This window comes from Emydura macquarii, unplaced genomic scaffold, assembly GCF_026122565.2.
Source record: "Emydura macquarii macquarii isolate MOO-44397 ecotype Brisbane River unplaced genomic scaffold, CSIRO-AGI_Emac_v2 contig_71, whole genome shotgun sequence".
NCBI classification, from domain to species: domain Eukaryota; kingdom Metazoa; phylum Chordata; order Testudines; family Chelidae; genus Emydura; species Emydura macquarii.
In genome coordinates this window covers 13,298,341-13,316,055 of record NW_027130208.1, presented here as the reverse complement: position 1 = coordinate 13,316,055, position 17,715 = coordinate 13,298,341, and the positions used below count along the sequence as shown (strand labels likewise).

The 17,715-nt window shown below is 38.8% G+C and overlaps 1 long non-coding RNA gene across 1 annotated transcript in view; it reads left to right on the top strand.

Annotated features, from left to right (window-relative positions):
* The window catches only part of LOC137149308 (uncharacterized), a 21,895-nt gene extending 4,180 nt beyond the window's left edge, over positions 1-17,715 (top strand). The window contains exon 3 of the long non-coding RNA XR_010918739.1: positions 17,582-17,715. This is a non-coding gene — a long non-coding RNA (uncharacterized lncRNA). The remainder of the gene's footprint in view (positions 1-17,581) is intronic.

Below are 17,715 nucleotides of genomic sequence, written 5' to 3'. Positions count from 1 at the left end.
TGCAGGCTTATCACATGCATTATCTGTTTTGGGGGAATATTTTACATTTTATTTTCACACTCAAGTTAACTATGTCTTTTGCTCTAAGGTTTTTTCTGTATTTTAAGTAGTAGAACCCTCTGTATGCACGGAGGTAGAAGCCAGCTGTGGGTATGTTAAGAATCTTGTTAGAAGGAAAAAGGTGGTCCATATTTGATATTCCTGAACAACTAAATACTCATCTACACATCCATATAAGAATATGCATCAGTTGAAGTCTTTCACTCTTCTAAATTAGATGCAGGACATGCACTTAAGTCTTCCAAAACTCATGAAGAACCTGTGAAGTGTATGTTCAGTTTGGATACTCCTGGATGGTTCCATGCATTGACATTGTACAGCTAGTACAAATGTAACACTTGTGTTTATTTATCATTTAAGACTCATGGTGTGTTCTACTGTGAGCTAAATTACACAGCTGGGCATGAAGTGCTAGAAGTAATCATGTATGCTAGTGTAAACGAAACTGATTTTCTTTCGTGTGAAGTGCTTGTTTTACACAGAACTGAGTGGAACACAAGGGCTATATTTTCCAGCATTCTGTCACTTTAAGGTTTGGAACTTTGCTAAAATAGTTAGGAGGGTAAAGCTATAAAGAGCAGCATGTGGCTGCTTGCACCAGAGTATGGTGCTCCTGAAAAAAATCTCCAGCAGTGTGGCTTGAGTAATCTGTGCGTTGAGTCAGGCAAAAAATTCAGTAAAATGCTTCAGTTTGAAATGACCCTGAACTAGGAATGTGATAGGGACAGTAAGCATTTCCATACATGCCATGTGCTAAACTTTGCAACTGATGTGAGAGCCTGTAATGGAATCCTGTATACCGTTCCATCACTAAGGTAGCACTGTCTGTAAAATACCTGATTTAAGCTAACCTCAGCCATACCTTGCAGTGCATTGAAGCATTTTATGATGGATGCATCTGGTGCATATCTCATTCAGAATCAAGATCTGTAGCCAGTCCATATCTGGTACAGGAACATGACATGGTATCAGAAGTAAGCTAAGAACAGAAACAAAAGGAACAAAGTAACAAAAGTTGCAAACAGAAGGAACAAAGAAACAAATGTTGCAGGATCTCATCAACATGCCACTCATCAATGCCACAGAGAACTTCAGCTTAGACAAACCTTCACAATGGACAGACTAGAAGCAGTATTTTGCAAAATCTCACATTGCAAACAAGTTCCACAAAGAAACTGGAGATACACAGATATCTCCTTTAATTTATGCTACGAGGAAACAGAAAGAGCTTATTTTAAAATCCTTTACTGAAGAAAGTAAAAAAGATGACTATGAAAGGGTTCCAGCTATGTTTCATGCATACATCAGATAAATGTGGTTTATGAAAGAGCATATTTTCACTAGAGAATTCAAGAACTAGGGAACATGTTGAATGTTTAATAAGGGCTCTGCATGTAATGTCTGAAAACTGATTTTCAGAATTCAAAATATATAAATATCAGAAACAGACTGGTATTGGGTTAACAGATAAAAATCTTTCATGCCATCACTGAAGACATACTTAACCCTAGCCACCTCTATACAGATAGCAGAGCAGTCTGAACTAGTCAAACAGCAGAAGCAACTTAAAAAAACCTGAGACTAGGTTAGAAGTTATAAACAGACACTTGAGTGTTAAAAGTCACCATCATAAAACCACTAAGACACGGAGAGAGAACTCCCAGGCTAAGAAGAACAAATTCCAGCCTAAATGCACAAAGTGTGGAAAAAGTTATATCCCAAGAGATAATGCATGTCCAGCCAGTGTGGTGTAATAAATGCACAAAATATGGACATTTTGTATCTGTTTGCTGCACCAAAGCTGCCAGGGAGTTGACTCATATTACAGACAATCAAGAGCCATTTTTGGAGGGATCTATCACTTGTGATGACACAAAGTGTGCCTGGAGAGTGAAATTGAATATTCATGGGAAGGCTTTTGGCTTTAAAATTTGACTCAGGAGCTGATGTCACAGTCATTTCAGAAGGAACAATCGCCTTCTACTCCTCCCAGATCTGAAGTCACCTAGCACAGCCCTGATTAGCCCTGGAGGTATTCTGAACTGCATTGGGCAGTTCACCACAGAAACAACTGACAAAGACAAAAGCTATGCATTCAGAATGCATGTGATCGTAGACCAACAACTGTCTCAGGTGCCATGTGACAACCTTGATGGGCCTGCTTAGAAAGTGGAAGACCTTGCTGGAGGATTTGATGTTATTTGATGTTTGAAAGGAGAATCAGTACACATTAATTTAAAAGAAGGCTGAACCATACAGAGTACAAACATCCTTTCCAAAGAGATCTTGGAAAAGACTAGCTGCAGATTTATGTGAATTCAGAGGACATGATTGCCTTGTCACTGTGAACTACTTTTCCAGTTATATAGAAACAATGTACTTGAAAGACATAATATGTTGCAGTAGTATTGAAAAACTGAAGTGCATATTTGCTCATTTTGGTATTTCAGATAAATAGTGATGGACAACAGACCACAATTCACTGCAGCAGAATTTGTCATTCCAAGCAAATATAATTGTGATCATATTACTAGCAGCCCACATTACCCATACGTGAATGGAGAGGTTGAGAGAGCAGTACAGACAGCCTAGTAAATCCTAAAGCAGGATGATCCATTCCTTGCTCTTCTGAGTTACAGATCAACACCAAATAGAGATAGTCCAGTACAACTCCTATTGGGAAGACAGCTCAGAACTACTTTGGAAAATAATCTATCTCCAGACATGAGATTCACCAAATCAGATTAAAAATACAACTAAAAGACCTTATGAATACAACATAATGTTTACATAATTTACAACAGATGTTACTCAGTTAGAGAACTGTCTAGACCCTGGTGCTTGTGGTTTTGTCAAATTGGATGGAGAAAAGAGATGGACAACTCAAGGTGTCATAAAGAAAAAGAATTCAGCACCTAGATCACATGCAATCACCATCAACAGAGGAGAGTTCAACAGAAACCTTCAACATCTACAGTTTGTTCCTGAGGAAGAACAATCAACAGAGCAAACTCTACAGATGGTAGATGCAGAAGAAGACTCAAGGATTCTAGACTGACCATAGCCAGTCATTGCAACTAATGGATAGCCAGATGACCAACTTGTTGTGTGTCCAGGTCATGTCATTAGAAAACAAGTATGATTCAGAGACACTTAACAGACCAATACCTACTGGGCTTCAAAGATTGCATGATAGTGTAAACATAGTAAATGGTAGGAATGTAGAGTTTAAAGGGGGAGATGTAATGGAATGCTAAACTGTATTATATGATTTAGCTACTAGGTGGCACTGTCTGTAAAAACCTTGTTTAAACTAACCTCAGCCATACTTGCTAGTGCATCAAAGGATCTTATGAGGAACACATCTGGGGTGTATCTCACTCAGAAGCAAACTCAGTACTCAGTCCAGATCTCATACAGGAACATGACAGGGCTTGTGAAGCTTGTCTAGTCACTAGTGTAGCACATTACCTCCTTCTTCCAAGACATCACAGGATCATCTTATAGGGCCACAGGTGCAGCTGTATCTTACAGGTGGTGGGAAGGTAGAATTTATAAAGGTTATGCACTCACTACTTGCCACAGACCTCAGCTCATAGAGGTTCCGTTCATACTACTGCCTAACAGGATTTTTGATGAGGGCTATAGCAGCTGTGCATTGACACAGAATTACATGCACTTTGCCCAGCTTTTGGAGCTGGGATTTTGGCAATGTTGCTAGTTCTCTTGATTTTATTACAAGTCTTGTGACAATTGGTGTTTCGCTTAAAGCTCCAGCTCCTGCAATCAAGCTATTATGTGAGAATCTCAACTTTCATTAAAAAAAAAAAGAAAAAATAAGTTTCTAGCCCTCAGGATTGCACAGAAAAGCTTGAAAACATGAAATCGAAATACTCAAAACCCACAAGCAAATTAAAGAACCTAACATGTATTATTTATTAAAATCTCACAATTTTAAAACCAATCTCATGATTTTTAAATGCTCATGGTTGTCAATACTGCTTTTGTGAATAGCAGCTGATTTTAAAAAAACAAACAAAACCTTTTATGACTGTAAACTGTAAATAAATATACTTGTATGGTAAAGTTGGTAGAAATTGACAGTACTTGTTGCTGGGCCTTTTCATGCCCTAATCAATGTCTGATGGCATGGGAAAAGATTCATTTTCAGAATAATAATTCAATACTCTATGCAGCCCGCTCACTGACTTTCCAACATTCATGGCATTGAAATTTTTCTCTGAAACAGACATACCACTAAGCTGCTTAACTTTCTGAGTCTGTGCATAATTCTCATCTCTGACCTATGCTGTGACACTCTAGTCTATTTCCATAAGGAGAGCACCTAGTGTTATCAATGGGAATTCCATGCAAGAAAGGAGGGCAGCATATTTCACACAGATCCTCACTGGAGGGTCCGGAACTGTATGTCACAATAGTATTTGCTATAACTGGTGTGAAAAGAAGTAAGCCTCTAAAAATGGCCAATGGTGTTTTTGCAAGATAAATATGATTGTTACTGAAGACTGATTTGCAAGTTAAGTAGAGAAATAAGAATTGAAATTTGCATTTTGTTCTTATAGGTTTCTTAGCTTGGATGACACTTTATATTAGTGAGATGAAACACAACTAGGTTTTCTTTTGACCCAATTTCCTAAACTTTTAGCATGCATTTATGTTCAAAATTGCCTGATTTGTGTATGCAGTTACTATGACAGCCTATGCAAACTACCTGCAAGTAACTGTGAGCCAATGGCCAATTATATGTATAACTGGTCATTAGCATAGTTTATCCAGTTATGCATGTAGATATAAAAATCACGTGCACAAATTACATATGCAGTTGTACACAGAATTTTGCACCTCTTGTCATGTGTATAGAATTTCCAAAATCTATCTCACTATATATATATATTGAGTACACTAGTCACCATGGTGCTTAGGATCCAAATGCAAGAATTAAAGTCTCAGTTTTGACCTGGAAGGATGATTTTCTCTGCTGATTGGGGTTGTATTATTTCTGCAATGAGATCTCTTTGTGAGGAAGAGGACTGGCTGGCCAAAATGTTGTTGCCTCTGTTGAGGAAAGGCTGGTGCAAACAGTTGCCATATCTCTTTTTTAAAGGAATCAACACATGAATACATCTTGATTTCCTGTTGTAGGGAGGTCTATAACCAGGATCTGAAGCAATACTGAGATGTATTTTATAAAGCGGGGCATTCATTTCAGACAAGTATCCCATACTACATCTCTTTTATATTATTAATTTTGCAGCTTTTCTTTTTGGTTGATGCATCCTTCCCCAAATTATTTGTGATATGAATGTTTCATAAATGAAGAGTTCTAATCTTATTTAATCATTTTACGAGAAACCTCATAAGCTTCTCAGAAATTCTGGTTTGCCTTGAAGAAAATTAAGTTTAATTGCAAACTCATCATTATCACCTACCCTAAGAACAGAAATCATGATAAACAAAGCATAAAACCTCTTTCCAACAGATTCCCATTGTGTGCTGTTAGCAGACATTCATGAGAGCATTTTTGCAATATATTGTAGAAGAGGTGATTCATTACCTTTCACCGACAATATAAGTCCACTTCTGAAATTTCATGGTATTATAGGGCAGGCATATATAAGCCTCCATGATTTATTTTTGCAAATCCTAGAGAGGCAGGCCACACAAAGGCCTCTGAGTTGCAGACTGAGGTAAACTGTGTGTGTGTTTGTCTATGTAAGTAATTATACAGCTCCTATTTCAGTCCCAGCTGAACAGCTCCCACGTAATAAAAAGTGGAAATTACAGGAACAGTCTCTCTCTTTTTCTTACCAGCCTGTAGGAGAAATACCTTGATTAGTTTATAGGGTTGTGTGTGTGCAACATGTATATGTGTGAAGAACATATTAAAAGAAAGCGAAGTCAAAGAGATGAGATTTGCATTTAACTGTGAAAAGGATGAGGTTGGTAGTTATTTCTATCTCTTATGGGAGTGAGTCCTGCAGTCTGTCTCCAAGTCCAGGTCATATGAAAGTTCTGGCTCCTGCAGTCTCTAGCTTCTCCCTTTCTGGTGTATGGGTCCAATGTCCAGGGGAATGTAGCAATCATGGAAGGGTCAGAAGAAGTGGCAATTTCTTGGGTGGCTTGGGCTAGTCTACGTAGGGTTATGAATAGCAGATCAGCGATCTTGAACTGGACCGTTCAATAGGGAGCCAGTATGGAGAGTTGAGTACTAAGCTGATGTGCTTGTGGTGACCTATGTTGCTAAGAAGACAAGCTGTTGCCTATGGGAGGACTTTCAGAATGTGTGACTCCATTCCTAGATACATAATTATCAAGCTTGCAGGTGCCAGATGCCTGGATTTCTGTGGCCAGGTTTGTATCCAATAGGTAATATATTTAGTAACTGATAGAACAATCTATATTATAAAAACATACAAGGTCCAATTCCAGCCTCATTTATGCCAATTTTACCTATAACACCAATGCAATCAATTGAGTTTGAGTCTCTTCTGACTTACACTAGTGAGAGATCAAGCTTAGAGTTTCAGGGCCCAATCTTACTGCCATTAAACCAACCGCTTTACCATTGATTTGACAGAGAGGAGGATTAAACTCATAGAGGATGCTGTGACAAACACATTCCTTGGCCCAGAAATTATTTCAGGTTTTGAGCCCGGTAGCAAAACAGTTTAGAGGATATAAAAGGGAGGGTTTCTCCCTAAACGGAAATCACTGAAAAGACCAATACAGAGAAAAAGTTGTTTACATTGATTCTCTCAGTGGGGCTATTGAAAACTGTCATCAGTTTTCCAAACAAACACTGTTAGGAAGAATAATGACCTTGTGGTAAAGATGTGGCACTGGCATTCAGGAGAGCTGGGTTCAGTTTTTATCTTTCCTATAGACTTCCTGTTTGATCTTGGGCAAGCCATTTAATCTCTCTACGCCTCCATCACCATCTGTCAAGTAAGGATAATAGTTATTTCTTCTACGCTTTTATCTGTCTAGTATATTTAGATTGTAAGCAGTTCAGGGCAGGCCACTCATGATGTGTCTATACTGCACCAAGCACAGAAGAACCGCAGTCTAAATTGGGAACTCTAGGCACTAATATGATATAAATAATAATAATAACTTTTAGTTTGGTTTCAGAACTGCCTAAGATACAAAATGACACAGTTTGGTAAGTCATTGAAGATCCTCAGCTTTATTTCAACTGCTTTGAGCACACATGGCTGCAAACCATTCTGCTCTCATGTTCTTCCCTTGGCTACCCAGTCTTGTACTGAGCTTATCTTGATCAGCTCAGATGATCTGGTATTTTATTTTAAAATATATTTTTCTGGAGCACATTTGTTGAAAAATCTTCTTAGTATGAAAGTAACCTTGAAACTTAGGAATGTTTCCATGTTAAGCTGTTGAACCGGCATCTGTAGATCCACATGACTTCTGTGTTTGTGGTCCCAAAAGGGACATGTTTTGGCCAAAATTGTGATTATTTGCAGTGTTTCTTATGCTAATATTTGAATGAGGTATTTCAGAAGTTATTTAATTAAGCATAATTTATTCCAGATTCCTTGTGGAAAAATAACACACTTTGGAGGTCTGCAAAGCTTGTGAGTTTTGTAACTTTAAATGAAGAACTTTATGTTTTTCCGAGTTGGTTGTGACAAAAAGTCTTTATTCCCTGTTGATTGTTCAGTGGCAAATATGAAAAAGCATTAATGGTTTCCCTCCAGTTCCAGATAGACAGGTGTCCATATTACAGAAAACAGGATTATAATTAGTTTTAATTAGTAGTCTTAGCAGAAAGACTGTGGATTGACTAGGAATGGAGAACCAGCTACCCACTTAATCATAAATATGGCCACTGGACAAAGAGGATGAGTCCCATCAGTGAGGCTGTGTGGGGAAGATTGCACTGGTGCTGTCTCTTCTGTGATGAGAACTTGACATGTGCCAGTTTGGCAACTTTTTTGAAGTTAAACCACTAAATATACATTAAAAGGGCAACATAAATCAGGTCACTTTGATGAGTGGGCAATATGGAGCCACTGTAGATGAGAATGTATATTTTTCTCAATGTGTCGGTGATCTAAAAGTAAAGTGGAATACTCATGGACATCTGATATATCCCCTGGAGGATTTTGGACCCATAATAAATGGATTACACTGATATAAACTATATACACTATATATGTACCCTTTCCATGTATGACAGGTGAAATAAAAAGTATATTTTAATATGAATAACCTTCATTTAATTATAAATCTAAATATCACATCTTGTCAGTTATGTATTGGGATGGAAGATGGCAGCCTTCATGTGGCCCACTCTGTTAAGTGAGAAATAATGACTAATGCCATCAACCTGGTGACTGAGCATTGATCAACAGTCTCCTGATATTCAGAATAACAACTCAAGCTACCACAATGGCCCTCTTCAGGGCCAAGTAACATGCCAGATAACTTCTGGAACAAGGATCCTCCAACTTAACACTGAGGGACTTTCCTGGGCAAAGTGCGAGCATCTCACATACATGTTAAAGACGCATAACATCAACATCCTTATGCTCCAAGAAACCTATATCTCCAATGACCAACAGGCTAGCCATTTCTGTATCTATGGTTACCACCTCACTATTAGCCATTACCATCCAAAATATGGCCTCGCCATAAATGTGAAAAACACCATCACGGATGTTGACATTTTCCCCCCAACTGAAGAAGTCACCTAGTCCACCACCATCAGAATAGGGAAGCTGCACATTACCAATGTGTATATAGCCCCGAATTTAAAATGGCCAAAGCCAGCACTCTCAAGTGCATCAATTCTGGCCCTATATGTTGGTGACTTTAACAACCACCATACTATGTGGGGCTATGAAGTAAATGAGGCCAATGGTGAAGACCTCACAGACTGGATGTCTACAGGAGATCTGCAACTGGTCCAAATAGCAAGCAACTTTCCACTCTGTTTGCTGGCAACACGGTTACAACCGGACTTCACCATTGTTTCCAAAGATCAAAGTGGGAGTACGTTTCATGCATTCTGCAAAATATTTCCCAACTTCCCCAACAGCCAACACAGGCACATTATTACCCTGTCAGCATAGAAATTCCCATGGTTTTGTTGCTATAGGGAAACAGTTGGAAAAGTGGTGATCCAAATCCCCATGATACCAGAATGTTATCATCAGTTCATTGGCCTCCTTACTGCCACTGCCAAGAAGAGTATCCCCCAGGGCTTCCAGGAAGAATACACTCCCTGCTGGACAAAAGAAACCCAGGACCTGCAATGGCAGTACAAGCAGTTGGGCAGCCCACAGGTTGCAAAGGCCCTGTTAGAGTCTCTAGACTCAGCCATGCACCAGTAGTGGATTGAATGTGTTGAAGGTCTGAACTTCATACATTCTAGTCACCATGCCTGGATCTTACTGCAAGGTCTTGGAGCCACTACTCCAACAGAAATATTGGACCTAAAAAATCCAGCCAAACTCCATAGCCTCCAAATTGGTGGAGAGCACCAAAGGACCACTTGACAAAAACACCAAGTGAGAGATCCATCGTCCACTACATGGGACAATGACCTCAATCCCTCCACAAGACCCCGTAGCCATCAGTACAAATGAAGTGAAAGAGGGCTTAGACGCAATGAAGAAAGGGAAGGCAGGTGGAGTTGGTAGTCCACGGAATTTCTTCATCAACTAGGTCCCAAGGTACTCCAATGGCTGGCAAAACAGTACACCAAAACACATCCGGACACATCCCAAAAGCCTGGCGGGAGGAGATAGTCATTGCCATACTCAAACTGAGCAAGCAACTGACGAGCCTGGAAGTTATAGATCAATATCACTCCTATGCATTACCTATAAACTACTGAAAGGTATCATCCTCCAGAAAATCTGTCCCCTTGTTGAGACAATGATCCTCAAAGACAAGCAGGATTCTGGCCTAAACGCAGTTGTTGCAACCAAGTTCTGGCCCTTCTAACGTACATCAAGGCTGGATTCCAGAGGAAATTTAAGACTGGTGTAGCCTTTGTAGACCTGTCATCGGCCTATGACACGGATTAAAGGCTTGATGCTGAAGCTCGCAAGGATCATCTCCTGCCACAAAACACTACATCCGCTGTGGACAATGCTGAGCAATAGGTGGCTACTTGTCCACTTGGGCAATGAAGTCAGTTCGCCCCGATTCCTCAATAATGGACTGCCACAAGGCTCAGTACTTGCGCCTTTTCAGTGTTTTCATGAACGACATGCCTCCAACGATGTCATGCAAATTTGCATGTGCGGATGATCTTGCTCAGGCAATGCAAGCAGCCACTTTCAGTGACATCAAGTCCACCTTGAATGGGGACCTAAACACCATCAAGGAATATTTCCGGAAAGGGAGTCTCAAGTCAAATCCTCACAAAACAACAGTCACTGCAGTCCATCTTGATAACAGGAACGCTAAGCGCACCCTGAAAGTGACCTTCTGCGGCAACACTGTGACATGACTCACTCCAGCCTATCTTGGAGTGAAGCTGGATCACATGCTAACCTTCTACAACCATCTGAAGAAGGTAGCTGTCAAGACAAAGACAAGGGTCAACCTGGTCCAGAAACTGGCAAGCACAAGCTGGGGGGCATCAGCATCAGTGCTACAGAGATCAGTGATGGCCCTTGTGCACTCCGTAATCGAGTATTGTGCACTGGTATGGACCAGAAGTAGCCATACTCAACTTGTTGATGTCCAGCTGAACACTGCAATGCGGTGCATCACTGGAACCCTCAAGTCAACCCCAACATCTTGGCTGCCAGTCCTCTCGCACATTGCTCCCTCAGCCATTCGCCACGATGCCTCAACCCTTCAGGAATTCTAAAGAATCATGGGAAATGAACATCTTCCCATTCACCAGGATTTTAACAACGTCCCTCACCAACACCTGAAGTCACGTAAGCCCTTTTGGACCCATGTGTTTAACCTTCAACAATGCAACTTCAACCCTAGGAAAGCTAGGAAGCTAGGAAAGCCGAATGGAGTTGATGATAAGTTACAAATAAACCTCATAAAAGACCCGTCACAGAAGATCCCTGGCTTCGATCTCCAATGAAGCTTATGGGCAACCCTAAATCGCATCTACACAAACCATGACAGAGGCAGATACTTGCTGCAAAAATGGAAAATTAAAGACTGTTCCATGTGCGACTATGGGCACCTAGAACAGACCATGGGACATATAACAACTGAATTCTTGATTCACAAATACAAAGGAGGCATCACAGCAATACATTCTGCTACTCCAGATGCAATTATCTGGCTTAACCATCTGAATGTAAAATTATAGTTGTTGCTCTACATTTACATCAGCCATATGAAGAAGTTATATGTTAAATTATTCTTCATTTAGAAAACTCTGAATGGGAGTACATGAGAGAACAGAGATTGCTTATATACCCTGTTATTGGGTTCTATGTATTCTCTGAATTTAATAGCAAAGAAGAGGATAAAGAGAAATAGGGGCAAACATAATGTATTACCTGGCTATGCGTATGCTGTCTGTGCTGTCTAAATCCTGGCATTTCAGGCTGCAATGCCTGTCACAGAGCCAGTTTGTGCCTCCAAGATCTATGTGAAGAAGAGCACTCAAATTTCAACCTTTATGTCTCAAAAGGGAAGAGAGTCAGCTATCTCTGGCCCTGTTGTGTTTACCTGAGTAAGGTAATATTGCCTGGGCTGTCTGATCTATTCTGCAAAGGAATGTCTCTTTAAGGAGAGGTTGCTGGGACAGATGTACCTAGGACACCCTGGTAACATGGAGAAGGCATACAGCCAGTGTGGATGCACAAATTCTCTACAAATTCTCTCTCAAATGTCCTTGGTCTCTCACTGATACCCCTGGATCCCATGGATCAGGTAATGGGCAACTCCACTCTTCTAATATAATCATTAGGAAGAAACTCCATAAAGGGATCCATGCAGATTTTGACTCCTCCATAGCTCACTCCTGTGAAGTTTACACCAGAAAGGGGTGATTGGGCCCATAGTTAGTAAGCTGGTCTGTGAAGATGGAAGAGCTTTGTGATCAGTCAGTCCAACTGAGATATGTGGCAGACAAAGCATACTTCTGAGACATTCTTGTACTCTGTGTTTAGGTGTAAGGTAAAATCCATGGAGGAAGTTGCTTCATGAGTCTTAAAAAGAAAGTAATAGTTTAAAAAGCAAACAAATGAAATATTTGGGCTACTAAGATCTAAATATTTCAATAATTTGAGAAAAATTATAATTCTAACTATAAAGCTAAGGCATCATCCTTTAAGTTAAGATATCTTATAGATAGATGCCTTACAAATAACATGGAGTTACATGTTCAGTGGTAAAGTGCTGGCCACGTTTTGGAGAAGTAGGATTTACAAACAGCACCTTAGCTAGATTAGCTAATTCAGTTCTACGAAAAGCCAATGACAGAACCTGATTAAAAGATCTACTTAGCTGTTATACCATAAAGAGATCTGCTGACATTGTTGTGCTGCTTCTGCCTCAACAGGAGATAATTTTTCACTTACGAAGATAAACTGAAACAGTTTCTTGTGATTGTCCAAGTGTAGTGGTCGGCACTTTCGGAGGTACCACACAATGGAAACTCTGTATGTAAACCATCTGTAACTGGCTTCTCAGATATCACTAATTGCTAACTGTTGGCAAATGAACAGTATTACAGATATATTTGTACATCCATTGAATAGGAAAGTTGGTCTTTTGGCTAAAGGAATAGAATTGTGAGTCAGGAGACCTCGGTTCAATTCCCAGTTCTGCCACAGACTTCCTGTGAAACCTAAGTCGTTTACGCTGTCTGTTCCTCACTTCCCCATCTGTAAAATGGGGATAATCTTTCCTTTCTCCACCCAATTAGAGTCTAATCTCTTTGGGGCAGGGAATGAATACAAACAATAATTCAGTGAGCTATAAATCATGTGCCTTGTCTTGTCGACTGAGTAGATTAAAAATAATTAAGTCAAATTCAGTCTTCGGTGGCATCTGTGACAAGTTATTGCCTTTTTTAAGCCTGGACCCTAGTATTTGCAATTCCTGAGCATTGTACTGTGAACATGACCTTTGAATTGCATTGAGTAGGTCCCTTGATTTTTAAATTATGAACTAAAAATCACCACACTGACATATTGTCTATTATTATATCAGCTTCTGAAGCCACTTTCCAAAGTGCAGAGAGTAAAATAAGCAAAAATATTTATTTTACACACTTGTCTGCATTTAATCTTTCTGTCTATCTGTGCTGGTGTTTTACTTGTGTATATGAGGCAAGTAAGCTGAGATCATAGCAGACATGTCCTATAAAGCTTTACAGAAAATCATTGCTTTTTAATCCCTTTATCCCTGCTATTTTCCTACTACTGTGAAAATCCAGTGGCAGGAAAGCTGGCATAGTGTAGGACAGATGCGTAATGTGTAATGCTAAGTAGGCAAAAATCCTTCTGTTTGTATGATACTCGAAACACATTTTTTATGCCAACGTTAGCTTTGTGTGTCCTACATAAATAAAAATAACTTATAAATACTCAACAGAGAATTACACATATTTATGCTAACCTCCTTTACACATGCTTATTTGATATCTAGGACTAATCTTCCAATCAGATATAGGTTAGCCAGGATACTAATGCACTGAAATGGCTCTGAAAAGCAGGTACCACAGAGAGATGTTTAGTTATAACAATGAGTTAGTTGTGCATTACATGTTCTACAGGATCTAATCTCAAACCCTTCATTTTAGTGTCTGCATTAGTTTTCTCCCTGCATAAACAGAGACTTGTACCAGAATGCCTAGCAGGCATCCAGAAATTTTCAGGTGCATGATTGCTTCCTTGATCTTCACATTAAAGGATTCCTCCTGACTGTAGTACAAATTTAATCAGCTAAGCTACATTCTCTTACTACTAAAGGGTCCATGAGTCCTGGAAGTTGGCTAATCATCACATTATGGGAGACTATTTTGTACTACAAGGGTGAGGATGGATTTACTTAGAGTACCAAAGTAAGGCTTGAATACAGTAGCTGTAATAAAAGGCAAATATTTTTAATGTGTGTAAGTTATTATGGGGGGGATGATTTTACAGGAATTATTTTAAATGCACTATAAATGTTCACATCATGCACTTCTTTAATGGGAATACTTTGAAGTGGAGTTCTGAATTTATATTGACTTCAATGAGAGATTTGGCTGAGTAAGGACTCCAAGATTTTTCGCCTAGCATTAAATAAATTGTGTTGCTATCAAGACCTGATAATGTGACTCAGGAGTTAAATGAAATAGTTAATTTTCAGAATACTAACATTTATTCCTAAATAGAAAAATGGATTTAAAATGTTGAGGTTGAAAGTATGAGTTTCAGTGGAGTCCAGCTAACTCCCCAATATGTTCACCCTTTCTTTGGAAAAATTCTACAACTTATTTTAAAAAGCAAAACCCGCCCCCACAAAAAACCACAAATGTTAAAATATCTAGAAATGAATAGTTAAAGGATCCAGCCTATTCTCCACTGTCACATGCATGGTTCTTTGTCACTGAATGTTGCTCAAATTGCCTCCAGCTAATCATCCAACCTCAGTTTTACCTCCTATAATTTGTATTTAACATATGAAAATGATTTACAAAATAAATTAAAATTAAAACCAAAAAGTCTAGCTCTTTTATAGCACTTTCCAGCCACAGATCTCAAAATGTTTTGCAAAGGAGATAAGTATCACTATGGGGATACTGAGGAACGGGGAATGGGGAAACTGAGGAACTGAAATGGGGAAATGAGGCACTGAGAATTGAAGGATGGGACTTTCCTAAGCACTGAAAGTAATTCAGATCCTAATGAAATGAATGGGAGTTTTAGCATTCACTTCAATAGCAACAAACACTAGACGAGTGTTCTTGAAAATTCCACCTGAAACAATTTGCCTGTAGTTGCCCCGTAGCCAAAATGGCAGAACCAGGAATAAAATCCAAAGCTTCCGAGTTCCCTTCCAGTGCATACATTGGCCCAATGCTACTTGCATTTGAGACAGCCTGCTAATTTTTTGTGGCTTTCGCAATTGTAACTTCTTACATCTAAAATGTCATTTTTTCCTTGCTTCTTTGTGAAAGAACTACCCAAACAGCAGGGAAAAGTGGCTGGCAAAGGCCCTAATTGTTTACCTAAGCAGACCATCTGCACATATGCACTCCAATAGGGGCCTGACTGACTACAGAAAAATTAGTGAGACATTGAAATGTTCAGCTCATTCATGATGAATTCACCAACTTGTGTTTTGGTGGGGAAAAATCTTTTAATTCCCCCCCAAATTAAAACCGTTTGTTTTGTCATTTTCAAAAATGGGATATTTTGATGTTTTTGTTCTCAATGAATTTTTGTTTGAAAATGCCCTTTAATTTTATTAAAACATTCAAAAAATGTTTTTAAAATGGTCAACATTGAAATGAAACATTTAGATTTTGTTAAAAAAATTCCAAAATTTCATTCAACCTCAAATGATTTTTTTCCCCACCTTTCATATTGCCAACAATTTTAACATACGGCATTTTTGGTTTGACCAGAAATAAATACTTTCCCAATTTTTCGGAATTGCCAACAAACCAAGAAATCTATTATGCATATAGCACTATGGATGTGTGTGTGTGTTTAGTTAAATTGATGGTGCACCATCAATTTAATTTGTCAAAAAACTAGTCAATTGCTGAGTCACATTTATAAGGCCATATTATTTCTCTGAAAATGCATGCAGGGTTCCATTGGCTTTGCTGGAATCTGTGTGACCATATCCAAAATTGGTGTATGGGCCATAGTGAAGTCCTATGGAAAGAGTGAAAATGCTAACCTTTCTTTAGTGGTTTTATTTAGCCATTTAACAAAAAATTATATCCCTCCCAGGGAATCATAAGATGGTTTTATGAGAATCTTCTATAGTACCTACATTTCTATAGACTTTAATTTGTTTCATACCTATTAAGTGAAAGTCCTTTAGAATGTATATGTTTTTAAAAATGTATTTAATCAAATAGGTCTAATCTTGATGTCTTGGGCACATTATCACGCGAACCTCTTACTAAAGTTTGGCAGAAAACACCCATCCATAATGAGGGACTGTGTGCAATATGGGGTTTTTATTATGCAAGAAAATGAACAAGAATATTAAAAATGGGGAAAAATTTAAGTCCACATTTTTTATAAAGCTATCAACGCTAATTCTCATTCCTATAATCATGGATGCTTTTAGACATACATCTCAATAACTGCTATATTATGCTTAACTGCAGTCACTTCCCAAAGTTACTCTTTGGTGCAATAGAACATTTGTGATGCTTACCCATAAAAATGGCTGGTTTTTAGTCTGACCATGAACACTGGCACTTTCCCATTTTGAAAACAATGACAGCTGTAGAGCAATGGACGTATCAAAGAGGGAGAAGTGAAACAAACAGCGTAAGTGTCCATTTCAACTGTCCCTTCTCTCCCAAATGTGTTTAGACTGGTAGGCTTTTCAGAACTCCTGAAATGAATGCTTCCTGAAATATGCGTCCCTGGGGCATCAGACAGCTTTCAGTCCTCCTTCTGTGTGAAGGTGAGAGAGCTGCATTTTCATTTACTATTTATGAGATGCACATTCATATTATCGAGTGTCCATGGGATTCTGTGCTCTTAAGAACCTGCGAATGAGAATAAGCTCATTATTTTTTAATGTAAAAAGGATGATTGTAAACTTTGCAAGGGAATGTACAACCTCAGATATCTGCTATATATATAGTGATGCTGTTCACTTAAGAAGCTAGTAAGCTATACATAGTATTTAGCAGACAATCTGCCTGGCATATTAAGAAAGTATTTATTGGAAATAACATTGAGCCATTTTTTATTGTAAAGCATGACTCATAGAAAATTTGCCTGCTCTTTGTGTGAATTTTGCTGTACTGTGCTTAGGTAAATGCAAGATCACATTTACAAAATAAAGCTTCTGCTGAATAAGGAAATTCATTCTATCTACTCCTACGTCCCTGCTCAAGGAGAAAGCTCTCATTTATGCATCCAAAGTTTGTACAACCCTAAGGGAAACTAGGGACAGATAAATGTAGCTTAATAATCCCATGTTCAATTTTTTTTACTATAAATTAAGATTTATTTTACAGGATCAGATCATTGGTATCTCAAGCCTGATGCATTGCTTCCAGCAGTGGCCAATACTTAGTGTTTCTGAGGATGAAGAAAAACCTGGATAATATGTCTAGCTATTTGTGCACTTGCAGTTTCTGAGCTAAGCCAAGGTGTACGATCTCAGAAGAGAAGAACTGAACAATGCAGAAAACTTTAGTAAACCTGTGTATTGCAATCACAGGTCTTGTTTCACTGTATACCTGTCTTGTTTCCTTGGTACCAAAGAGGTCAGAATAATGATCTGGATTTCTATTGTCAGTGGTTCTGAGGAGTTTACAACTGTTTTTTTTCTCTCTCTCTCTTTCTCTCATATGTAGAACACGAACAAACACCCTCCTATGGAAGAAGTTGCATTATGGATGTTACTTTCACTACCTCCTGTAAGTGTGACACTAGCCACCTTTAGTAAACTTCCTGTATGTTCCTTTAAAGCACATCCCAGCCATTGGAT